Genomic DNA, 27,039 nt, shown 5'->3' on the forward strand with positions numbered 1-27,039 from the left:
CTTTTATTGACACACTTTTTGCTACAAAAGCCACTGAGAATGAAAAAAAAAAACGAAAATGACTGTGCTAAGAAGTAGAAAACTTTGCACTTTCTGAGATTCGTTTTGACTTCTGATTCAGGGCGCACCTTATTTTAATCATTTGTTGCGCTTCTTTCTTTTTCTGGTTGAACATGTGGTACCGTTTCCGGTACTGGGTGTTGTATTGTCCTTATTCTAGTATCGTCATACCTGAGACGAAATTCGCCTGCACGGCGTCACATTTTAAGCCTAGGCCTAAGTAACTTCTTGGCGAGGTACGGCATGGCCCTAGTGAGTGTTCTGAATTGTCGAAACACACTATCGTATCGTCTTTCCACCGCTGAAACAACTATATGTGTGCACATATCGATAGCCAATAAATTTAAAAAATAAATAAATACCCCCTCTGTTACTGTTTCTGTAGGAGAGAGGTTATCAAGAAGTCCGCAGTTAATAGCGCCATAGAGACAACAGTTGTTGCGTCTGGCGTCGAGCACACAAATTGAGTGAGTCGGCTCTCAGAACACCGGAGAAGCGCCTACTTGCGTGCGGCTGAGCGGCCGTACGTGCAGCAGAGTGCACTTGCTCACGCCTGGCGTGCCGCCAGCTTAACTTCAGAGGCGTGCATCCAGGGAGCATCGCGTGACGCATCTTGTCATCACTGCTGCCGACTGCCACTGCTAAGCGGAACCGCATTCGCCACGGCGCCATTGTAATTACATAGTGCTAAACCTGTGGTTGCGAGTGTCAGCAACTAGACAGACAGAATTACACTGACGGAGAGTGTTACATCCTGAACACCTTGACCGGGCGCTATCGAACTGATACAGCAGAATTTACATCCCTTTGGAATACGTTGATTAAAATTTCATCATTAGGCAAGATTGTTTTCAGCACAGAAATAAGTCGTGCCTACAGATGTAGAATGGGGTGAGTACACGATGGCTGGCGAGTGCGTTGAACGTTACGGGAACTTTCCCGGTGCGAGATCGCAACGCATCATGCCCAGAAGGCGTGAAATCGCAACTTGTCAATTACGATATTGCAGTGGCTGTGTTGTTCAGAATTACCATGCAATATTCCTTCGGAGAGGCACTCGTGTTCGAGGGAACAGGTACTGCAGCGGGTACAGTCATTATGGAACACATGAAATGTATTCGCAGTTGCGAACGTGGACGACTATCAGCTGTATAATGGAGTCACGACAATGAAAACTTGTGTCGCATCAGGACTCGAACCGGATTTCTCGCTTATCGCGAACGTTCGCATTAGCATTAGGCTATCCGAGCACGCTGCACCGCCAGACCCAAACTCCCATTTGTTGTCAATCATGTGTCTGCAACCTGAAGTCGTACATTCATTATATATATTCCTGCACAAGGGAGAGTCCCCGCAGAGTATTTTCCTTCGGACAGTTCTGAATAACAAAGACACTGCAATATCGGATTTATTCGCCGACACCGGACAAACGACTCTCAGTTAAAATGTCTCCCCTGCACGGGAACACATATCACGAACGTACGAGTGCAAGTTGTTGACACATGGTTGGCGACATAAGAAAGTTTGGGTCTGGCCGTGAAATGTGCTCGGATATCCTAATGGTAAGGCGGCCGCTCGCGATAAGCGGCAAATCCGGTTTCAAGTCCCCAACAGGCACAAATTTTCATTGTCATCCCATTATACAGCTGATGGTTATCCATATTCGCAACTGTGAATACATTGCGTGTATTATCGTCATTTTCTGCAATTTAAGAAACGTCGGAACATTGGAGTGATAAACATTGGAGCATCATAACCGACAAATTGCACAGACAATTGGTAGTAGAGAAATGCCTACAGAACGAGCGGTAGCCAGAGGGACTAACGATAACAGTATAGCTAAAAGAGTAGGCACGGATCCTACACCCGAGATGATCATGCGATTGTTCGATTGGTTTTAACGAAAAGACTGACGGCGGCAGCTCAGATCCGGGCAGAGGTTACTGGAAGCTAGGTTGACTCCTCGAATTGCCATGCATCGTTTGCCGCTTACATATACCACATAACAACAGATTTACGTGGTGCACGGCCAGAGCCGACTGGGACATTAAATGGCATTTTAGTTGTTCAGCCAAGAGTATCTCTTCTGTTTGTGGAGGTAATATTGACTCCACTGTGCCCGAAGATGACGTGGTGCAAGCAGTGGTTCCTTGAGACCCATATATCTCCTTTTCCTGGAATTACGACGTGGGGAGCAATTGGATGTGGCAGTAGGACTGATTCGGTAATTTCTGAAGTACACCCCCCCCCTCCCCCATTTCATACCCTTTATAACGAGGGTATCAAATGGCATATTCTAGAAGGATAATACTAGACCTCTATGCTCCAGTTCACACGTCAAACGCCTTTAGGTATATATGGATCCCTGACCGGCCTGCCCAAGCCCCCCACTTGCCGCAATGTGTTTGACGCATAGCAGTAAAGTCCTCAAGATTACATTCGGAGGCTGTGGGCTGCCATGCCAGAACGAATGCAACAAGGTATTCAATCACAAGAAGGCCACACCTCATACTGGTGTTGATGGTGGGCAACAGAATGGCGTAAAAATTTAATCATTTAATACCCGTTATGTGGTGAACATCTCCACAGTGTTTGATAAATGTCGGACTTGTACTTCACGGTGTAACGCTTCCCATTTCCGTTATTATATTCAGCATCGGAAGTCGCTACCCTACCTACAGTATATGCGTTTTAGCAAACGCGAATTCTGTGAAAAAAAAACAAAATAAGATATTTCATCTCCAAATTATTTTGAGCACAGTTTGTGTCGTTTTTTACGGATATGGTAGAGTATTATGTTTCAAGGGTCATCATGAAACGTTGCACTATCAGAAGGAAAGCTAAGTTAGCTCAGTGTTTGGCCTTTTTTAGTTTTGAACATGTTGGAGTCGATGGGATATTATAAACAAATACACTGATGAAAGCATTTTCAGCTTACAAGTAGTAAATAAGACAGTAATTGTCCACAAGAAAATATGGATAAGCAAAGGAAACAAAATTATGAAAACTTAGAAAATTGACAAGAACTTGAAAAGGCAATGAAACCGAAGCGAATTATATCTGTTTTAATTTTTTAAACGATATGTTCTAAAGCTTAGTCCTCAATCTCATGAAAGCATCTATAAGGGTGAGCCAAATAAAAACGAGATAGAAGATAATAAGTAAGGAAACTGTTTATTATTTGAGAAGTACTCGCCACAGCTGTTAATACATTTATCCCACTGTCAGCCAAGACAGCGAAAGCCATCATGGAAAAATGTTTGCACTTGCCTACGGAAATATGATTACACCCAGACGTACACCTCTTCGTCAGAAGCAAATTGACGGCTACGAATGTGTTTCTCCAGAACTCTAAAAATATGGAAATTAGTTAGCACATCTGAACATATAAACAAATAAGTAATCAGTGCCGTTTGTTGCATTGTCAAATGTTAATTACATTCGGAGATATTGTAACCTAAAGTTGACGCTTGAGTACCACTCCTCCGCTGTTCGATCGTGTGTATCGGAGAGCACCGAATTACGTAGGGATCCAAAGGGAACGGTGATGGACCTTAGGTACAGAAGAGACTGGAACAGCACATTACGTCCACATGCTAACACCTTTTTATTGGTCTTTTTCACTGACGCACATGTACATTACCATGAGGGGTGAGGTACACGTACACACGTGGTTTCCGTTTTCAATTACGGAGTGGAATAGAGTGTGTCCCGACATGTCAGGCCAATAGATGTTCAATGTGGTGGCCATCATTTGCTGCACACAATTGCAATCTCTGGTGTAATGAATGTCGTACACGCTACACGCCGCAGTACATCTGGTGTAATGTCGCCGCAGGCTGCCACAATACGTTGTTTCATATCCTCTGGGGTTGTAGGCACATCACGGTACACATTCTCCTTTAACGTACCCCACAGAAAGAAGTCCAGAGGTGTAAGATCAGGAGAACGGGCTGGCCAATTTATGCGTCCTCCACGTCCTATGAAACGCCCGTCGAACATCCTGTCAAGGGTCAGCCTAGTGTTAATTGCGGAATGTGCAGGTGCACCATCATGCTGATACCACATACGTCGACGCGTTTCCAGTGGGACATTTTTGAGCAACGTTGGCAGATCATTCTGTAGAAACGCGATGTATGTTGCAGCTGTTTGGGCCCCTGCAATGAAGTAAGGACCAATGAGGTGGTCGCCAATGGTTCCGCACCATGCATTTACAGTCCACGGTCGCTGTCGCTCTACCTGTCTGAGCCAGCGAGGATTGTCCACGGACCAGTAATGCATGTTCCGTAGATTCACTGCCCCGAGGTTTGTGAAACCCGCTTCATCGGTAAACAGGTAGAACTGCAACGCATTCTCTGTTAATGCCCATTGACAGAATTGCACTCGATGATTAAAGTCATCACCATGTAATTGCTGATGTAGCGACACATGAAACGGGTGAAAGCGGTGACGATGCAGTATGCGCTTGACACTACTTTGACTCAGTCCACCGACTCTCGCATTGTCCCGTGTACTCATGTGTGGGTTCATGGCGCAGATGCTGCTCGCCGACCGTGGCCCGTGTTTGTTACAACACGCAACTTAACGTCGGAGGTTTCAAGCGTCAACTTTAGGTTACAATATCTCCGGATGTAATCAACATTTGACAATGCAACAAACGGCACTGATTACGTATTTGTTTATATGTTCAGATGTGCTAACAAAACTAACGTGGTTCCATTTAAAAAAATGTAGGTTTGTGTTAAAAAACATACTTCCGTGCATTTTTTTATGGTTTGTATTAAACAATTACACTAGCCCCTCTCCTCACGTTCGGTCTGTGGAATCTGTTCGTCAGTATTTGATGTGGTTTACGAAATATATCCAGCGGTAACGTTAGGTGACTGACCCTGTATATATGGCTTTCACGTGTAATCCATTCAGTCACTCTCGTTCATAAATATGAAGATGTATCTCATTCTAAAAATATAACATACTGAGAAGACAATTATTGTTCAATTAATAAACACCATTATATTACTCTAAAAGCAGTTCTTAAAACCTATATTTCCTTACACCCTGCGCTATTAAAACCTCATACAGATGTCTAAACACAGTACAACTGATTCAGTGAGTCGTCACATGTGCCGGGTAAGGACCAACAAAGCAGTAAGCAGTACTTGTACCTAAGGATGACTGAGACTATGAGTTGCACAGTTTAGTTAGTTTTGAGATATTCTGAAATTATGAATTCTCCCTCTTAAGGCTTCCATAAATTATCAAAGAATTTCTCAAACTTTACTGTTTGTTAAATATTTGACCATGTACGGAGCAGTTTGACGTCTTCAACAAACAGCGTTTTGACATGTTTGTCAAACATATAGCGAATTTGACGTGTTTGGGAGAAATTTTTACTTATTAAAAAGATAGCAAGCTGGCAGTCGTTGTTTGTGTTGATGTATGTTTAGTGAAAAAGAGTTTAAATACAATTTACCTCTTGGTATCGTGAGTTTCTACAACTATGAAAATTCCGATCAAGATAAAAACAAAATAGTACTGACAAATACCGAGCTGTCACGTTTTTCCCAGCGGCATGTCACGCATGAAAAGGTTAAGGAGAAAATCAGTATTCTGCACACAACATACAAGTGGGATTCCAAAAAATAAATAAAATCTCCGTTTCTTCGATGGTCGATGTAGGCTGTATATTTCCAGGCAGTGGTATTTTAATGGACTGTTGTTGGATGACCAAGTAGAAGAGAATAAATTATCGCATACTTGTGCCTTCTTTTTTCGTGTGAGGGTGTAGTAACTCAAAACCAGTTATTAAAAGCTTCACTGCCCATTCGGAGAAAGTTGATGTAATCATCAGGTTCCGAGTGTAACATTTCCTTTAAGAGATTTTCACGTGTATATTTCTCTCTTATTTAAACTATTTCATGGAGCAGTGTCTTGTTTTCTTCTTCTTCTTCTTCTTCTTTTAACGGAGTGCCAAGATCAGTGCTAGAAACGTTTTGTCTGAATTTGCAGCTATTCCCACTAGGGTCAACATACAGCATACACGAGCAGCGTCTACTTCAAAAGTGAGATTAAATTGACAAACTTTTCTGCTGGTACGTGTGCGGGCTTCCTCGACAAATCCGTGGCTAGATAAGAGCGAATTTTACAAACAAATTCAATCGCTTACGAGGACCTTTATGGAACTCGGGATGCAGGGGGAAAGCGAATAAGATACCAGAGAAATGAGCTCTCCAAGATTTCTAATTTGTTGCCAACAATATGTTACCAGTACTAACGAATGTATACAAACAGGCAAATATTTAGGAAAGGACAGAATTTTAGTCGTACTGGGGTCGCCAGTGATTGTTCGAATGCTTATTTAGAAAATAATTTATTTTCCAGTACAAACACAACTACTTCGGTGCGAAATTACCTGTCTCAGGCGTCACCGGCCATCTTCAGATCATAATACAGACGCAGTTCACTATGACCACTGAGAAAACCAAGTTGCCATTGTGGTTCCTCAGAAGCTGGGGTGAAATTCAGCATCTGTCTTATGATCTGATGATGGCCGGCGACGCCTGAGATAGGTAATTTCGTATTGAAATTTTTATTTTATTTTATTTTTCACGTTTATTTCTATAGGATCAAATTGAGGCGCAAATCTCCATGATCATGGAACGAGTAAATACATGAAATTAAAGATGACAAGCTGCGAGTATATGTTACCATAATCTACAATATAAGACAGAAATTAGGTTATTTTTTTCCCAAGAACTCTCCGGCAGAAGAGAAGGAGTGAACCATAAGGAAATTCCTCAGCTTATAACTGGATGTGTGAGGATTACTGGTAACGCCTCTTAATTCATGTGGTAGCTTACTGAAAACGGTTGCAGCAAAATACTGTACGCCTTCCTGCACATGAGACAAGGAAATGCGATCCAAATGCAGTTTGGACTCCTTCCTAGTATTAATGGACTGAAAGCTTGTAATTCTTAGGAATAACCGATATTGTTAACAACAAACGACATTGAAGTGTTTATATATTGAGAGGCCGAAGCCGGAATTTCGGACTTCAGGACAGGGTTCGAGAAGACGTTCGCGAACATATACCTGATATTGCTCGAACTGCCCTTTTCTGTGCCAAAACTACGTTTTGTGAGTATGAACAGTTACCCCAGAATATAATAACGTACGTCATAAACGAATGAAAGTAAGCAAAGTAGACTAATTTTAGTGTTGTACCCTAACTTATTGCAGATACTGTTCAAGTGGTAAATACAACAGCACTCAGTATTTGAACAATATCCTGAACATGGGCTTTCTATGACACTTTTCTGTCAATCTGGACACCTACAAATTTGAACTGTTTAGAGTTACTAATCAAATGCCCGTTCTGTGTAATCAAAATGTGAGTTGTTTTGACTGTGCAGAAAAATAAATTATTTTCGTAACAAGCAAATCTTAACTTGCTTGATTCAGACACGACACTAGTCATTATTTCTCTGTAGTTATTTTTTCCGAAATTCACTCACCAGAGAAGATGAAACAAATGCTTCTGAATTCGAATCAAGAACAACTGCCAATATGAGTAACATAGAAGTAGATATCTCGATGTAGCAAAGCAGCTTAAATCACTTAATAAAGGCCTGCGGTCCATTGTGTATATCATTCAGGTTCCTTTCAAAATACGGTGATGCAATAGGTCCATACTTAGCGATCAAATATAACAGCTCACTTGTCGTCGAAAGATCCGTACCCAAAGACTGGAAAGCTGCACAAGTAACACCAGTACCCAAGAAAGGAAAAGGAGTAATTCACTGAATTACGTACCCACATCGCTAACGTCCATTTGCAGTAGAATTTTGGAACATATACTATGTTCGAACATTATGACTTACCTCGAAGAAAAAGATTTATTGACAAACAGGCGACAAGAATTCAAAGAATATCTATGACTTACTTCTCATAAAGTAATGAGTACTATCGACAGGGGATGTCAAATTGTTTCTGAAGGATTTTTGACATCGTTCCTCACAAGCGTCTTCTAGACAAATTGCCTGCCAATGGAGTATCGCCTCAGCTGTGCAACAGGATTCGAGATTTCCTGTCAGAAATGTCACAGTTCGTAGTTACTGAAGGAAAGCCGTCGAGTAAAACAGAAGTAATATCTGGCGTTTCCCAAAAAAAGTCTTGTAGGCCCTCTGCTGTTCCTAATCTTCAGAAACGAGTTAGGAGAGTATCAGATCTGTCAGATTGATTGCAGATGCTGTCATTTACCGTTATCAAATGATAATGTTGTGGGAGAACCAAACTAGAGATTGCGATTTACTGGCTGAACACTTAGAAAATGCTACAGGTCTGTTCAAGAGACAGCTTACACTACGCTTGTCTGCCCTCTTGACGTGCGATGTGGGATCCGCATCAGAGGGAACTGACGGAGGACATCGAAAAAGTTCAAGGAAATCAGTTCGTTTTGTATTATCGAGAAAAGGGTAGAGAGTGCCACGGATATGATACGCTACTCTGGATAGCAATCATTAAAGCATAGGTGATTTTCGTTGCGGCAGGATCTTCTCATAAAGTTCGAATCACCATTTTTGTCCTCAGAGTGCGAAAATATTTTGTTGGCGCCCACATACATAGGGAGGGATGCTCATCATAATAAAATAAGAGAAATTAGAGACCGCACGGAAAGATTTAAGTGTTGGTTTTCCCCATACGGTGTTCGAGAGTGGAAGGGTAGATAACTAGCTTGAATTGATTCGAGGAACGTGCAGAGTAATCATGGTTCAAATGGCTCTGAGTACTATGGGACTTAACATCTGAGGTCATCAGTCCCCTAGAACTTAGAACTGTTGTTGTTGGCTTCAGTCCTGAGACTGGTTTGATGCAGATCTCCATGCTACTCTGTCCTGTGCAAGCTTCTTCATCTCCCGGCACCTACTGCAGCCTACATCCTTCTGAATCTGCTTAGTGTATTCATCTCTTGGTCTCCCTCTTCGATTTTTACCCTCCACACTGCCCTCCAATACTAAATTGGTGATCCCTGGATGTCTCAGAACATGTCCTACCAACCGGTCCCTTCTTCTAGTCAAGTTGTGCCACAAGCTCCTCTTCTCCCCAATCCTATTCAATACCTCCTCATTAGTTATGTGATCTACCCATCTAACCTTCAGCATTCTTCTGCAGCACCACATTTCGAAAGCTTCTATTCTCTTCTTGTCTAAATTATTTATCGTCCACGTTTCACTTCCATACATGGCTACACTCCATACAAATACTTTCAGAAACGACTTCCTGACTTTTAAATCTATTCTACTTAAACCTAACTAACTTAAGGACATCACACACATCCATGCCCAAGGCAGTATTCGAATCTGCGACCGCAGCGGTCGCGTGAATCTAGAATAATCATGTAGACATGGATGTAGACGTAGATGACGAAGTCCAGGACTCACACATGAGCCATGTTTTAAGCAGCTGATATTACGTCAGTAATGAGTTTGTCACGAGAACTTCATTTTAAAAGCATTTATTTTCTATTAAGTATTCTCACGTACTTACCGCTAATACCTTGAGTGATGTAGGTGCCGTTGGTACTGACAGTTGTCAGTGTACAGAAGCGACCACGGCTAGGAGTTAAATGTCGTTGCGTGCAAACTGAACCGCCGTGCGGAGCGCTCTTCCTTGCTTGGGTGCGGATACAGACGGGCGGCAGTACGGCAGGTCGCTGCCGGCAAGTTCGCGCCTCGCTTGCTCCACGCCCACCAGGCAGCGCAAGCGGCACCTCGCGCCAGTCACCGGCCGAAGCGTCAGCTTCAGGGAATCGAGAACGCTGCTCTAGGGAACCAAAGCGAGTCGAATACACAGCGGGGAACAGACAACTTCCACCGGTACACTCTAACTGCGTGGGACAACGTACAATTCAGCCAGGCAGTTATACTGAGTTAATCGCAATAATAAACCTGATGTAAACATTACACCATGTGTTCTTCCGCGTTTGCTAGAATCTCATTGAATTTCGCTTCACGTGGAGCGGAAGCCAAGCTGCCTCGAGTGCAGTCACGTACGAAAATGAGGTTGCGTTTTATGCTGTGTGTTACACGCACATCGACTCATCGATAATATGGGACAACAGCTTTACCGGCGCTTTCAACTTGGACAGCACTTGCCAGCCAGCTGGTCCTAATAACCAGCGGAGATGTGAGCAGCCGCAGAAAAAGGGACGATCAGAGAAACAATACAGCTTCGAACGCCAATCAATTTTTAAAGAGTATGAAATAATATTCGGTAAACCCCACCATTATCGCATGCTTCGCAGGGGACCAGACGGAAAACATGACATGCTCTCGTTCTTAGCTAACAAGGTACTGGTTCAAATGGTTCTGAGGGCTATGGGACTTAACATCGGAGGTCATCACTCCCCTAGAACTTAGAACTACTTAAACTTAACTAACCTAAGGATGTCACAGACATCCATGCTCAAGGCAGGATTCGAACCAGCGACCGTAGCGGTCGCGCGGTTCCGGGCTGAAGCGCCTAGAACAGCTCGGCCACACTAACAAGGTACTGTACTTAAAAAAACTGATGAAAATTCCTAACTTAACCACAGGGTAATTTTTCTGAACGAGCTATGTGTGACGCGAAAGCGTACTGCAGGGATTTCACCGTATTTCACATATTGAAGCCACTGCAGGTATTACTTACAGTCGGGCGTCTGGTAATCTCTAAAGTCCCTCCATATCAGTTCTGTTCGGTTCACATTGCAGTGGTACGATGGGAACTATACAAATGCGGCTTTTGTGTCGTGTGTTCGATGCTATAGAAATTCTTTTCCATGTTTATACGACGCTCATCATCATGGTTCGTCTGAGACCACATATTTGGTAAAATATGGACATAGTTTAAATAAACAATACTTGATTTTTCATTTTTAACCTAAAAATTTAATTTCTTATTATGTTTTCTTAATTTAAGCAACCTTTATTAAAAATCTTTTATAAAATATGGACGATTAAGAATTTATATTTGCAATGAAAATTGGAATTTTACGTGTAGCATGTAATTAAAAACGAGAAGACGCGCATTTTTCATAAAATATATGGTTGTATATGTATTAATTAGCATAAATTTGATGAACTTTACATTTAACAAATACAGGTATTCCTAACTGAAAGAAAAAAATAAAGACCGGAGCGAGTTTTGAACTAGCAGTCTGTGAACTGAGTGATTACCATTCTACAGCGCTACCGATTTTTTTCCAGCGTGTGAACAAAACAATCAGTTTATGAACTGTTGTGCACATTGTAGAATATCAGACTTGAATCTCAAGCATTGACAGTTATGGGTATATGCTTTCTGTTTGTTTTATCGGGGTATACCCGTGTAAAATGTTATCTTTTAATGTATATCCGTTGGCGATGAAATGTAAGATTGGTGGATATCTGTTGAAACTTTCAAGGTTAACTTTTATTCAGTTTTCTTTTTTCTAGTCGATTTCAGCAAGCTACTTTTCTTAACCATAAGTTTTAAGAAATTGGCAACATTTTTGTTAATTTTTTTGGTTTTCCTCATATTGAATTTATTTTCTTTTGTCAAAGTATAATGTGTAGTACGTCCCTTGATCCAGTTCACACCATTGCGTTTTTTTATTGGATACCTATACTCATACAATGATACTCTTCTCAGAGTAACAATCCTCGGAAATAACCCAGCCCGCGTTTCCCGAGGTAAGGCGTCCTCGTTCCTCTCTGCTGCGTCCAAGATTTTCAGAGTTTCTGAAGTATTACAATAGCGGCCGGCCGCCTCTCTATTGTGCTTCCGCGCTCAGGTGCCCAGACCGTCCGTCTTGGCACTTCCTATGTGAAGCAGGACCAACACAGCTGTGCGGGCTTTTTCACCCAGGGCTCGAGTTACGCCTGCCGTTTCATTTTGATTGGCGTTCCAACCTCTACTAATATAGGCAATCATTCAGTACACCGTTTTGATAATAAAGACACTCCGTCACCTCTAATGCAATACGCGTTAACAGTTATTTATAAGGTGTACGTGACAATGCCACTCTTCTTTAAATACTCATATATACGATGTACAACCAACCAATTCCGGTTGTAAATCACGGCAAAGTATGTAGATGAGTGCTTGTAAGGTGCGAAATTATAGCAACCTTACATCATCTTCATCATAGTATCATCGCTATCATCATCATTGTAATTATGTTGATCGCCTGCATTCCATCTTCCTCCACCTCCTTCTGAACCATTTGCCACTCGCAGTTTTTAATGGTCATTCGCATACCAAGGAATCTGAAATTCATTTCTGCTGCTGAGTGAACTTCAAACAACATCATATTTTTCAGTGTTCTGTGGAAAGCCGTACTATATGTCATTTGACTTTGAATGGAGTAAATCTTGTCCTATTCGTTTTCATATTTTAATTGATTCTGTGGCTCAAGCGGAAACGTCCTCCATAAACGGCTGGGGGACTACTAGGCCAGGTGAACCTAACAATAAAATTTGAAACACTGTTCACTATACGAGACGCTGCATGTCTTATCACTAGATACCAGACTTTCATGCGCTAATGATTTGTCAAATATACAGGCAAAATCCAAACAAACTGATAAACAAGAAAATTTCACTTCTTCACCGGGTGCGTTCATCGAACACCGTCAGATTATAAGTACATAAGACCTTATAGTTTCAGCACGTACCACAACAGTTTCAGCAGCATATTTGTTATTGAAGCTGTTTTGATATACGCCGAAACATTCCAAAAGATTCCCGGCACTTACCACCTAATGATATTCGCTGAACGCTGCTGGTAAAGAATGTTCATTCGAACTGTCTGTCCTTGGCACAATTTTTACACTTGGTCAACAAAACCAAACTTTTATGTGTCACACTGGAATTGTTTGGCAATCACAAGGAAAAGACGCAGGGTATGGATCGAAAACGAACAGACTCGTGAGAAACTAGTCAGTCAGGAGAATGCTCTCGTCAGTCAGGAGAACTTGGACACTGGATTGATAATGAATAGAGAAAAGTCAAGATGATGGTTTTAATTCTTCAATTGTTCTACATAGTCGACCCATACTTGGGTACGAAGCATAGAACGTTCATAGAACCACGTGAGTCTTTCTTTGTGATGTTGTTCTACTCACACGTCACACTGACTTGAATATCGGTTATGTCGTCGAAAAGTTGACCCTTCAAGTGAATCTCCGTATTGTGTCGTAGCTTCATATTGCTGAGACCAAGTCTCGTCACCCGAGGCAACGGCCTTGCCGCAGTGGTTGCACCGGTTCCCGTGAGATCATCGATGGGTGACCATCCAGGCCGCCATGCGCTGTTGCCAATTTTCGGGGTGCACTCAGCCTCGTGATGCCAATTGAGAAGCTACTCGACCGTATAGTAGAGGCTTCGGTCAAGAATACCATCATAACGGCCGGGAGAGCGGTGTGCTGACCCCACGCCCCTCCTATCCTCATCCTCCACGGAGGATGACACGGCGGTTGGATGGTCCTGGTAGGCCACTCGTGGCCTGAAGACGGAGTGCTTAAGTCTCGTCACCCGTGTCGGCTTTTACCCAAAAAAGATTTGTCCGCGTTTTCTATTTCACTCAAGTCGCGGCAGGCGTCCATGCATCATTGTTTCTGTTCGAGAGTCAAGGTGCACGGCACAAACTTTTCATACAACTTTTCTCTTCCTCCAAAAATTCTGAGGAATGTTGTGAACTCTTGGTTTAGAGATGTTACTGCAACATGATTCGTGACACAACAACGCTGACGCACTTGCCGGAGAACGTCCACTGCTCACGACTGTCTGCTTTCAACTAAGTGGTCGAATGCATGTTTGTTGTTTACAGTTGTTATTTCGACTGCCACCGTAGTTACTGCGCTGATGTTGCTTGTACGTCAGGAATACAAACAGTCTCGGAACTTTTTGGACGGACAGTGCTTGTATGTAAATGTGACAGGAAGCTACATAAAAAATGTTCTAATGTGGGTGAAATCTTATGGGACTTAACTGCTAAGGTCATCAGTCCCTAAGCTTACACACTACTTAACTTAAATTATCCTAAGGACAAACACACACACCCATGCCCGAGGGAGGACTCGAACCTCCTCCGGGACCAGCCGCACAGTACATGACTGCAGCGCCAAGTCCGCTCGGTTAATCCCGCGCGGCACTACATAAATAATACAACCACTTTGATTAGAGGAGCAGAATATGTTCAGGAACTCGCACGTTAAGGACGCATGCACGCTGGATACACGTCGGGAAACCGAGAAGTTTTACGAGTACAACTATAGTTTGTTTGTCATAAGAATAAACCTGATGTAATGAAACACAAACGTGGTAATTGGTCAGCAACCGAAGCGTACGTACACTGGCGTTGTTACCGTCTTGGAAGTAAGTCTTACTTACATATTAGATATCTTACTACTAAGTTACGGTGAATGAAACTTTCAGTTATTTCAATGTATTAAAAGCCGTCAGTGTTTCTCGTAATCATGCTTTAGCTACGCAGTTTTTATTTCAAAAATCGTGTACAGTCGCAGTCTCTGTTTTGTTGTGGTGTGACTGTCGCGCTGTCAACACGCAGTGTGAAAATTGGTAACGCTTCTTCCCGCTCCGTAGTGAAACACGCGCGTCGAGCACCGTTAGAAAGGTTGTCCTTAGTGTTTTTTTTTTTTTTTTCAAGTCTACAGAAAAAAAATCGGCTTTGAAATTTTCGGAGGAACTTTATTTACTACAGTGAAGGCATTATTTTTAAACGCTATGCGTAGCTGATACTAGCGGGTTTTATAAAACCCAGATGTTGTCTCGTTGGACGACAAAAAGACTAAAAGATGGTTGGTTAGCGTTCGGAAGAATCTGTAGAGAGGGAGAATATTCCGTGGTTTAGAGAATATGATTCGCCTTCTGAGTTATGAGGGAGGGGACCCGAGTTTTGCTGGGAAACCGGCGGTGGAGAGAAGTGGTCTTTCGCTTTGAGCGCCCGTGTTTGACGGTCGCTCAGTATCAGCGTTTGTTGGTGCAGACGGACTTGCTGTCTTTGCTCTCAGGAGATTTTATAGTTAGAAGAGTTAGGCACTGTACTGTTGCGAACTTATACGTTTCTGGATTTCGCCTCCGGGTAGGGAGTCGTCGTTGAGTATGCAGCGTTCAGTGGTTGAGAGCATTTCTTCTGTCTATACTTACGTAGAGACGTTATCTGAATTCCGTCCTTGTGGCTGAGACTTCACGTTTCTTGTCTGTAGAACACAGAGAGGAGAAGACAGTATTAGATTATAATAGTCAGAGGACCGCCTTCTGCCGTCCTAGTGTTTGAAAGAGTTTATTTGTGGCTGGAGTTCTTCCATCGTCGCAGACGTAACCATCACTCCAATGCACCGGATGCAGTACATATGCTGATGTTGCTAATTGCTTCGATTTATTAGGGCTATAAAGCTAAACAACTGTAATCAGGTAAATTTTATTTCCATTGAGGTTGCACACCACTGTAGATGATCTTTGAAAGTAGTGTCTTCTAATGTTTGGTACGTAAATGATGTCAGTCATCTCCCGTTATTTATATTAGATCGCGTAACCATAAAAAGGGGCATATTTGGGCAATTGATAAATGGTATTAGTTAGGAGATTCACTTTTATCTCTTTATGTCCATTGGCCATTGATGTATAAACATTTGTGATATAAAGGAATTTTAATCTACAATAAATGGAAAAGCGGAAACAGCACTTATCATTTGGTAGTTACTAGTTTCCTTAATCATTTTTGTTTATGTTGTAATTTATATGTTAAAGAGCAACAGACCCTTAATCTGCTTCAGGGGGTACTCAAACAGGGCCAAATATTCATTTTCGCGTTCAGTATTTCCGTTGCGCACATTCATTTTACACCCACCTGGAGTAGCATCTTGGAATGATGATGATTATTGTGATAATGATGATGACGACAATGATAATGACGACGATGAAGGGCACGATTAGAAAGAAACGTGGTAAGGAAAGTTGTTTCTGATCTCACAAAGCAACACTTCCTCAGAGAAGAAAGAAGGGAGTGAAATTCAGAATTTAATGATTCATGGTCGACGAGATCATGCTGCCAAGACAAATAAATTTATAGCGAGTTCATCAGAGATGGAGCGCTACATATGATCGGACCTAACCGGGAAAGAAACCAGTTGTATGCTGAGGTAACAAAACCGGCATTCTCTTAAAGTGATTTATAGACATCACGTGTCACGTATTATTGGCTAGAAATTTCAATCAAAATAAAAGATTATATTACCTGAAGAAATATTTCCTATCACTACTGCCACGCAACGTAACTTTAAATGTAGTAATAAGTCCCACAAGAGGTAAAACGTAGCACAAGCTGTCACAAATAACCGAAGCTAGTCTCAGTAGGTTACACGATTTAAGCAACACATGCAAACCGCGCGAAAATAAAAGTTCAAACACAGAGATTTTATGTGGAAGCTTCTTTCTACTTGTACATATCGAAGCTTTACAGAATACCGTAAAATGTTACAAATTTTGACATAAATATTCCTGTTAACTTCAGAAACTGAATATAGTTGCACATCTGCCCCTTGCTGCACTTCTGCTGAATTCTTAACTATATTTGACAATGAGGAGCATTATGGTTAATATGTGCACGTCTTTAGGCTATGCAATTAATAGTAACGAAAAACCCGAAATTGGTAACATTACAGCTTCGTTTGTCAGTTGTAATCATTTGAATACACAACGACGGAAAAAAATCACACCACCACAAAATAATTAATGTAGAGTAATGAACTTTTGGGAATACATTTATCTATGTAACATGATTAAGTGATTAAGATTGCAAGATCACAGGTTCATATGTTGAAAACATATGTTGAAAACAATAGACTGGCTGGGTGAGATTAAGATATGTGAACACAAAATAAGCAGTCTTGCATATGCGGATGACTTAGTTGTGATGGCAGATTCGATTGAAAGTTTGCAAAGTAATATTTCAGAGCTAGATCAGAAATGTAAGGACTATGGTATGAAGATTAGCATCTCCAAAACGAAAGTAATGTCAGTGGGAAAGAAATATAAACGGATTGAGTGCCAAATAGGAGGAACAAAGAACAGGTGGACGGTTTCAAGTACTTAGGATGCATATTCTCACAGGTTGGCAACATAGTGAAAGAACTGGAAGCGAGGTGTAGCAAAGCTAATGCAGTGAGCGCTCAGCTACGATCTACTCTCTTCTGCAAGAAGGAAGTCAGTACCAAGACTAAGTTATCTGTGCACCGTTCAATCTTTCGACCAACTTTGTTGTATGGGAGCGAAAGCTGGGTGGATTCAGGTTACCTTATCAACAAGGTTGAGGTTACGGATATGAAAGTAGATAGAATGATTGCAGGTACTAGTAGATGGAAACAATTGCAGGAGGGTGTCCACAATGAGGAAATCAAAGAAAAACTGGGAATGAACTCTATAGATGTAGCAGTCAGGGCGAACAGGCTTAGATGGTTCAAATGGTTCAAATGGCTCTGAGCACTATGGGACTCAACTGCTGAGGTCATTAGTCCCCTAGAACTTAGAACTAGTTAAACCTAACTAACCTAAGGACATCACTCACATCCATGCCCGAGGCAGGATTCGAACCTGCGACCGTAGCGGTCTCGCGGTTCCAGACTGCAGCGCCTTTAACCGCACGGCCGCTTCGGCCGGCAGGCTTAGATGGTGGGGTCATGTTACACGCATGGGAGAAGCAAGGTTACCCAAGAGACTCATGGATTCAGCAGTAGAGGGTAGGAGGAGTCGGGGCAGACCGAGGAGCAGGTACCTGGATTCGGTTAAGAATGATTTTGAAGTAATAGGTTTAACATCAGAAGAGGCACCAATGTTAGCACTGAATAGGGGATCATGGAGGAACTGTATAAGGGGGGCTATGCTCCAGACTGAACGCTGAAAGGCATAATCAGTCTTAAATGATGATGATGATGATGATGATGATGATGATGATCGCAGGTTGAAGTTAGAGCGAGATAAGCAATTGCAAAAGTGAAATGCTGGTACATTAACAACCGGTGTAAACGCCAGAAAGTTGAATGCAAGGATGCAAATCTGCTTGCACTGTGTTGTACAGGTGCCGGATATCAGTTTGTGGAATGGAGTTCCACGTCTGTTGCACTTGGTTGGTCAATGCAGGGACGATTACTGGTGTTGGTGGATGACGCTCGAGTTGTCGTCTGATGATGTCCCATATGCACTCGACTGGTCTGATGATCTGATGATCGAGCAGTCCAAGGCAAGATGTCGACACTCTGTAGAGCAAGTTGGGTTACGACAGCAGTATGTTGGCGACTGTTATCCTGTTGGAAAACGCCCCCTGGAATGCTGTTCATGAATGGCAGCACAACAGGTCGAATCACCAGATTGTCGTACAAATTTGCTGTCAGGGTGTGTCCTATAACCACTAGAGTGTCCATGCTCTTATATTAAATCGAACCCCAAACCATAACTCAACGTGTAAGTGCAGTCTGTCTAGCCAGTCTGTCTATCCCAGACAGGTTGGTCGCAGGCCTCAGTAGGCCTCCTTCTAACCAACAACAAGCTATCACAAGCACCGAGGCAGGATCACCTTTCAACAGGAAACACAATAGGCCACTACCCTCCAATGAGCTCTCGTTTGACAGCGCTGAAGTCGTAAATGGCGGTGGTCTGGGGCAGTGGATCACGCGCTACAGGGCGTCTGGCTCAAAAATGTTCAAATGTGTGTGAAATCTTATGGGACTTAACTGCTAAGGCCATCAATCCCTAAGCTTACACACTACTTATCCTAAATTATCCTAAGCACAAACACACACACCCATGCCCAAGGGAGGACTCGAACCTCCGCCGGGAGCAGCCGCACAGTCCACGACTGCAGCGCCCCAGACCGCTCGACTAACCTCGCGCGGCCGTCTGGCTCGGAACTGTTTTGAAATAACAGATTTGTAACAGTTCCTTGTGTCACTGTAGTGCCAACTGGTGCTCAAATTGCTGCTGCAGATACAGTACGGTGTGCCAGAGCCAAACATCGAATACTATGGTCTTCCCTCTAGGTAGTGCCACGTGCCCTTCCGGAATCCGGTCTTGTGAGGGTACGTTCTCATGACCACCCCCGCCAGCAATCATGTACAGTGGCTACAGTCCTGCCAAGTCTTTATGCAGTATCAAAGAAGGAACTTCCAGCTTCTCTTAGCCCTATTACATGACCCGAATCAAAGTCAATGCGATATTGATAATGCCATCTTTGTCACCTTAAACGCAATCTTGACTAACATCAGCTCACTACGTCCAATCTCTAAGTTAACTAACGCTGACGAGCGTTACAGCATGTATTTAAAGCAACCCCGATTCGCATCTTCATAGTGGCATGCGACTTACGCGAAATTTCAGTGGAGATTATCTTTCAGATCTAGAAACACACTTACAAATTTTTGTTCACTCAACTCCTTCTTGGTGTTGCAATTTTTTTTTCCCGTCAGTGTAGTAAATGCCAACGGCCTTGCCGCATTGGTAAAACACCGGTTCCCCTCAGATCACCGAAGTTAAGCGCTTTAAGGCTTGGATGGGTTGCCGTCCGGGTCTGCCGGTGCTGTTGACAAGAATGGTGCACTCAGCCCTTGTGAGATCAAATGAGGAGCTGCTTAACTGAGAAGTAAAGACACCAGTCAGGAAAGTTGACAATGGTGTGCTGGTGCTGACCACATGCCCTTCCGTATCCACCTCCTGTGACGCCTAAGGTCTGAGGATAATACGGCGGCCGGTCGGTACCGTTGGCCCTTCAGGGCCTATTCGGACGGTGTTTGTTATTGTCAGTGTAGTGACTAGCTTCGTAATAACATCTTTGTAGATGGCCATCTGTCTATGTGTTTGTTTACTTGGGGCTCCCAAAACCGGATTTCGTAAACCGATTTCCCAGTACCCCTTCTGGTTGGGCATGTAAACACGCCAAAATCTGTTCTGGTAATTTGGTTACAGCTGCTGGTTTTCCAATTCCATAATCGATTTTCGCTCCCATGTAAACGCGCAAACGATTTTGAGATAGCGCTTGGGTTGTCAGGTTACATCTCGTTTTCAAAAATTTTCAGATAATATGGGCGGAATGAAGGAAAAGTAGAAATATTGGACTGAGCATGAAGCTGTCTACACATCTAATATTTAACTGAAGAGAAATAGCGATTGTGCTGATTAAATCAGAATCTAGAACAGCCGTTTCCCAGACGCCATATTTAACGGGACTAGCAAATCCTTTTGAGGCCTTAGCTTGTCAACAGGACAACGAGAAACGGTTTCGGAAATTCCGCTTTCATGTGCCGGAAGATGTGTCACATGTAAACGTAGTTTACGAGAGATGTACATGTAAGGTTTGCAGCGTGTGCCATCCTTAGTTTAAGTTCTACGATTCGTACCAATCTATGGCGCTTTTGACTAACTGACTGCATCCAGAGATATAATTCTTTGCCCACTGGCAAAGAATGGTTCTTTTGTCAACAGTCATCTGTCTCGACGGGTATGTCCAGACACATTCGTAAAGACACTGTTTTGTACGCGGTTAAGTGGATCTATACAACATGAAAACGGAAACGTATTCAGTGTCAGTGAAAGTTCAGTATACTAAAATCGAATGCCGATGCGTGGAAGAAGATTAGAAATGAAGTACAAAAAAATTAGTGAGTAATGATTTTAAATTAATACTGTTTAATAGTAGTAATTTAAAACTTCAGAACTGTTTATAATATTGGCAGAAAGATTTGTAAGGAAATCCACACTGTTATAGTGGCCACGGAAGATGCACGGAATTAAAGCGAAAGGCGTTTGGTCTAAATACGACTTTCATTACAGCTGTAAAATAGGGTACATCACACATATTAGTTGTACAACCACGACTGCGAAAACGATACCTAATAACAAAAAGGACAGCGTTTAGAGTCTTTTTTGTGTCTTCCCCCCCCCCCTCTCTCTCTCTCTCTCTCACTCAGTACCTCGAGGTAAACTTATTCAACAAATACTTAAATAACTGCTATGTATTAGACTTATCTACTGTCTGCCCCCTTCTTCTCATCCTTATCTCTCTCTCTCTCTCTCTCTCTCTCTCTCTCTCTCTCTCTCTCTTTATCTCCCTAGCCTTCCCCTCCCTCATCATATATCTTTACTTTCCCCCTTCACCCCCTTCTCGCTCTTTTGCTCACTCTCTCTCACTCACTCTTGATCGTTGCCTCGCACCCTTCCTAGCCACGCTGAGCTTACCAGGAACTGTTAGCGATCTTCCCTCTAGCCTATTTGGTATGACGGTATTCGTCTGTCGCGTATGTCTGTGTAGCTCATTCATTAAACTCCAGGAATGACCCACACAGTTAATAACACAATTTTCCAAACGCTCGCGGGCGTTTTGCTCCAGTCGATCTCTACGGATCTTAGATACTCAGCGTACGTTCGGGTACTGTACAGTACAAGGTGGAGCAAAAGTTAGTGTATTGCAGTTCTTTCCCATGTTTCCATGCAAATCCATATTACGATAGACCTTTATAACAATCATACCTTCACAGCCAAAATCTCTATGTGTATGTTGACTTACAGTTTTGTTTCATATATCACATACATGAGGTACACACACAGTATTGCTATAAATATAGTTCACAGCCTCTATCTCTGATTGCCGCTTCAGAGCAACTTTTCTCGGTTGAAAAGCAACTAAAGAAAATTGGCTGAATTTTGTTTGCCATCGCGGAGGAGGCTATACCAAAACCAACTTGAGAACTGCCTCAAAACAATAGCGTGCCTTCCTAACAAAGAAAGTAATAAATATCTAACATAAATTTAAAAAACCGGAACCTTCTAGTTAAACACATGCTCAGTTTGAAGAAATAGAGGGAAGTCCTTCAATCAATTTTCTTTCACAGCATGAGTATTAGACATTCACCACTCTACAAATCAGTTAATATCCTCAATTTTCACGTAATATGGAAATGAAGTAGTTATCACATTAAGCGCTCTTATGCTGTCATCCATGAATTATTGAAGGTGCATGTACTCCGAGAACTTAATAGCTGTCTGCTGTGTATTGTGCTTTTATATTTACTGATCCCGGAAATTCGATGCTAATAAATGAGTGGAGAAATATATTTGTGCTAAGGAAAATGAAAAATTACTTCTCACTTTTGTTATAGGCAAGAGATGTGAACGTGAAAAAATAATCCATATTTGGTTATACTGAACAGTTGCACAAAGACAAAATAATTATGAAAAATGTACAAAAGAGTTCGTTTTTCTTATTTTACAATGATATATGTGACTGGCAGGAGCTCCATGAAGTGATTTATTTTGCGAGTGCACGGAATAGGCCAGAGAGAAAGAGCGCTGATTATTCAACAAATCCTCAACGTGGGTATGACCAGCAAACATCTCAAGTCTCACAAAAAAATTAAGTTTTCCTTTGGTGTTTCTGAAGGCAGAAGCTGTAGATGGTTAGTTATTGTTCAGACAGTTATTTTAATTTTTATTTTCAAGGAACTTACTAAATTGTGACAGTCACAGATATGATATTGAAAAAGAATAATATAAGGGTTAAATGCAAAAGTTACCGGCGATACATTTCGTTAATGGCTCCAGTTCGTTAACAAGTAGGGAGTGAAAGCATGTGATATAAATGGGTTCACAATATGTGCGTACGCACAGTAAAGAAAAACAGTGCCAGCTGTTCTGTGTACTGGTGATGATAATTTAACCCTTGTACGGGCAATTCTTTCTTTGATAGAAACGTAAATTCAGGCTATAATGTGAATTAATTTCTATTAAAGTTCATTATAAGAAGATTCATTAATTATAGCAGCAATAAACGGTAATGTTTACGAAGTATCATTCTCAGAGAGAATAACATTACAAGCTCCCCTGGATCCGACAATGTTATAGAGGTTACTTCTTTGAAAGGAAGTGTAGCTAGAGGTCGAGAGAAAACGTATCGCAATACTGACTTTATAAGTAACCTGAGTTCATAAGTAAAACAGATCAAAGTGTTCTTAAATAGAAAATTTGATACCAATAAGACTTTATTGACTGCACAGTTGACACCATCAGCAACTAGTGTGACTTTCTCGGGATAGGATATGTATCAAACAGAGAGAAAAAGAAAGAAACATGCTATGTGATACGTCACGTGAGTTTAAAATTAGACCCTTTTTTCAGTATGTACCAACTTCCAGAGATTTCTGTCTTAATTAGTTATAGGGTACAACTCGTAGTTGTTGGACGGAACGTGTACGTAAAAACATTTCAGCTTTCGTAAACTAAGGCAAGAACTAAATACTTGTTGCAAAAAATTCTCTGTTTTACGTAAAGTGTATGTAAAATGTTTGTGAAAAAGAGGACTTAAAAGTTATATCCAAGTAAACGAAAGCTGTTTATAGTAATTAGCGGCGAAGTATTTCGTTCATAGCAGAAGTTCACAAACACAAACTATTAACAACATATGTTGTAGGCGAAATTATATTAAAACAGTTTTCCAAGATGGCAGTCCGCCACAGAACGAGCAACATGTAAGCTATCTTAACGGCCGTATTTTGTGTTTCTAAAACAATATTGCTTGTAATTTCGTGATGCCTTATCTGTACACGTTTTTTTATTGGTATCTGAGATAGGAACAACCGTTTAATAGTGGAAAAAAACTATTCTTAAAACTTCTTTACATCGGCGTTCAGCCGACGTCACGTTCGCAAACATGGCCGCCGGCCGTTTTTTTGGCCCCGTGTGAAGAAATCGTGTAACACCAATCAGAGCCCGTCACACAGCTCTCAGCGAGGCGATCTGCACGCGAATACACATGGCGGACGTGATTCTACAAACGGAACATCTCGTCAGCCGCGTCGAGACAGATGCGTTGCCGTAAAGTGAGAAAACATCGGTCGTAACAGATGTAGCACCTCTCGTTTCCAGCAGTTCGGCAGGATTGTGCAGTGGTGACTGCCGTTTTTGTGGCACGATTAGTTACCTAGCAGTCGGTGGATGCTTGTGCAACTGCACTTTCGCGGAATGCGTTGGTGAATAATTCGCGAAGGAAGGTTTGGAGACAGATATGTGGCTGTGTCTTACCTGACCTTTAGTCCCTCGCCGCAGTTCTTGTAGTCGTAGTGGTATGTAAGGCGCTGTTTTTTCCTCAGGTGCGTAGCTAAAATGATTTAGGGCTCGTCACCGAGTGCGGGCGAGTGCAAAAATCCGGCCCGCGAGAGCGGCGGTGGGGGTCGGCCAGCACGAGCGGAGTACAGAGCAGAGGGTGCTGGTGACGGTGACGGAGACTTGTGTCCTGGTGACGGGTGCGCGGCTGCAGGTGCAGACGGCACTCGGCTCACGCCTGCGCCTCGGCCAGAGTCTGACTGCTGTTATTTCGGTCCGCGGCGCCCGCGGCCAGCCGCTCACACACCGTTGGCGACATCTCCCGCTGAGATACCGCCGACGCGGTGCCGACCTGCCCCAACAGCCATCTCGCGCCTTCCTCCGCCCCCGTCGCGCACGTCTCCATCCGGGGCAGCTAACTCTCAGTGGGCCTTAATAACCACTCCTTGTGCTGTATAGCAGGGCGGCATCGTCATAAGGGAAAGTAGCGCTAGCCTACCGCAAGGTACTGTGATCGACTCACTACTGTTGTTGTCGAGAACAGTTGTGCCTTGCCTGCGGGCCTACGGGGTATCGTCTCAGTTGTGCGACTGGATTCGTGATTTCCTGTCAGGAAGGTCGCAGTTCATAGTAATAGACGGCAAATCATTGAGTAAAACTGAAGTGATAGCAGGTGTTCCCCAGGGAAGCGTCCTGGGACCTCTGCTGTTCCTGATCTATATAAATGACCTGGGTAACAATCTGAGCAGTTCTCTTAGGTTGTTCGCAGATGATGCTGTAATTTACCGTCTAGTAAGGTCATCCGAAGACCGGTATCAGTTGCAAAGCGATTTAGAAAAGATTGCTGTATGGTGTGGCAGGTGGCAGTTGACGCTAAATAACGAAACGTGTGAGGTGATCGACATGAGTTCCAAAAGAAATCCGTTGCAATTCGATTACTCGATAAATAGTACAATTCTCAAGGCTGTCAATTCAACTAAGTACCTGGGTGTTAAAATTACGAACAACTTCAGTTGGAAAGACCACATAGACAATATTGTGGGGAAGGCGAGCCAAAGGTTGCGTTTCATTGGCAGGACACTTAGAAGATGCAACAAGTCCACTAAAGAGACAGCTTACACTACACTTGTTCGTCCCCTGTTAGAATATTGCTGCGCGGTGTGGGATCCTTACCAGGTGGGATTGGCGGATGACATCGAAAGGGTGCAAAAAAGGGCAGCTCGCGTTGTATTCTCACGTAATAAGGGAGAGAGTGTGGCAGATATGATACGCGAGTTGGGATGGAAGTCATTAAACCAAAGACGTTTTTCGTTGCGGCGGGATCTATTTACGAAATTTCAGTCACCAACCCCCTCTTCCGAATGCGATAATATATTTTGTTGAGCCCAACCTACATAGGTAGGAATGATCATCAAAATAAAATAAGAGAAATCAGAGCTCGAACAGAAAGGTTTAGGTGTTCGTTTTTCCCGCGCGCTGTTCGGGAGTGGAATGGTAGAGAGATAGTATGATTGTGGTTCGATGAACCCTCTGCCAAGCACTTAAATGTGAATTGCAGAGTAATCACGTAGATGTAGATGTTTCACGTTAGTAGCGTAGGTCAACAGCCTTGCTGCGGTGGTAACATCGCCGAAGTTAAGCGCCGTTGCCGTGTGATGGGTTACCGTGCTGTCTGCCGAGCGCTGTTGGCAAGCTGGATGCACTCAGCCCTTGTGAGGCTAAGTGAGCAGCTATTTGACTGAGAAGTAGCGGCTCCTGTCATGAAAACTGGCAGCGGCCGGGAGAGCAGTGTGCTGACCACAGACCGCTCAATATCCGCCTCCCGTGACGCCGGTGGGCTCAGGATGACACGGTTGTCGGTCGGTACCGATGGGTCTTCAAGGCCTGTTCGGACGCGGAGAGCTACTAGCGTAGGCTGATGTTCTTGCTGGCGCGAGGGTCCCATCAGGCAATGTCTATACGGCAAAAGCCAGCCCGGCCGCCTTTCCTTATCACATTTCTCGGATATTTTTGTAAAAGTTTCAATTCCAACATTAACTGGAGTTGTATAACTGTACTCGTCTTTTCAGGCACTCTGCCGGCCTCGGTGCCGAGCGGTTCTAGGCGCTTCAGTCCGGAACCGCGCTGCTGCTACTGTCGCAGGTTCGAATCCCGCCTCGGCAATGGCTGTGTGTGATGTCCTTAGGTTAGTTAGGTTTAATTAGTTCTAAGTTCTAGGGGACTGATGACCTCAGATCTTAAGTCCCATAATCCTCAGGGCCATTTGAACCATATTCAGGCACTCTCAAATGCCACTAAAAGATAGTTATGCCTTCAGTTAAAAAAAAAAAAAAAAAGAAAAGAAACACTCACACACACACACACACACGTAGGCGCTGCAGTCATGGACTGTGCGGCTGGTCCCGGTGGAGGTTCGAGTCCTCCTTCGGGCTTGGATGTGTGTGTTTGTCCTTAGGATAATTTAGGTTAAGTAGTGTGTAATCTTAGGGACTGCTGACCTTAGCAGTTAAGTCCCATAATATTTCACACGCATTTGAACGTTTTTGGACACACAGTTGTTTCAATATATTTGTTTACCTCGCTGTTGCAAGACTTAAGTGCATTAAACTGCACAACAAAATTGCATGCCCCTGTGCGTACCATTACTTACGAAGTCCTCGTTTCGAAAAATTGACCATATATAACAACAATATAACTGGAATGGATGTATCTCTGTATGTTTCTCCTCCTAAACCACTGGATAGATTTCAGCCAAACTTGGTACCCATATCAGTTACCATCTGGCAAGAACCACTGTTGTGGTAAGTACCGTCTACCTGTCAAATAGGGTAACAAAGAAGCGCAGCTTACGACA

The 27,039-nt window shown here is 42.9% G+C and overlaps 1 protein-coding gene across 2 annotated transcripts in view; it reads right to left on the bottom strand.

Moving 5' to 3' along the window:
* LOC126145734 (homeobox protein Mohawk) overlaps positions 1-24,434 on the bottom strand; it is a 98,143-nt gene extending 73,709 nt beyond the window's left edge. The window contains exon 1 of one of the 2 annotated variants that reach the window (XM_049915578.1): positions 24,170-24,434. The gene's annotated coding sequence lies outside the window, so the exon portion shown is untranslated. Of the gene's footprint in view, positions 1-24,164 lie in introns of both variants that reach the window. The other variant, XM_049915577.1, reaches the window with a different exon arrangement.
* Between the last annotated feature and the right edge of the window lie 2,605 nt (positions 24,435-27,039).

The sequence above is a fragment of the Schistocerca cancellata genome, chromosome 2 (genome assembly GCF_023864275.1).
Source record: "Schistocerca cancellata isolate TAMUIC-IGC-003103 chromosome 2, iqSchCanc2.1, whole genome shotgun sequence".
In the NCBI taxonomy this organism is placed as follows: Eukaryota; Metazoa; Arthropoda; class Insecta; order Orthoptera; family Acrididae; genus Schistocerca; species Schistocerca cancellata.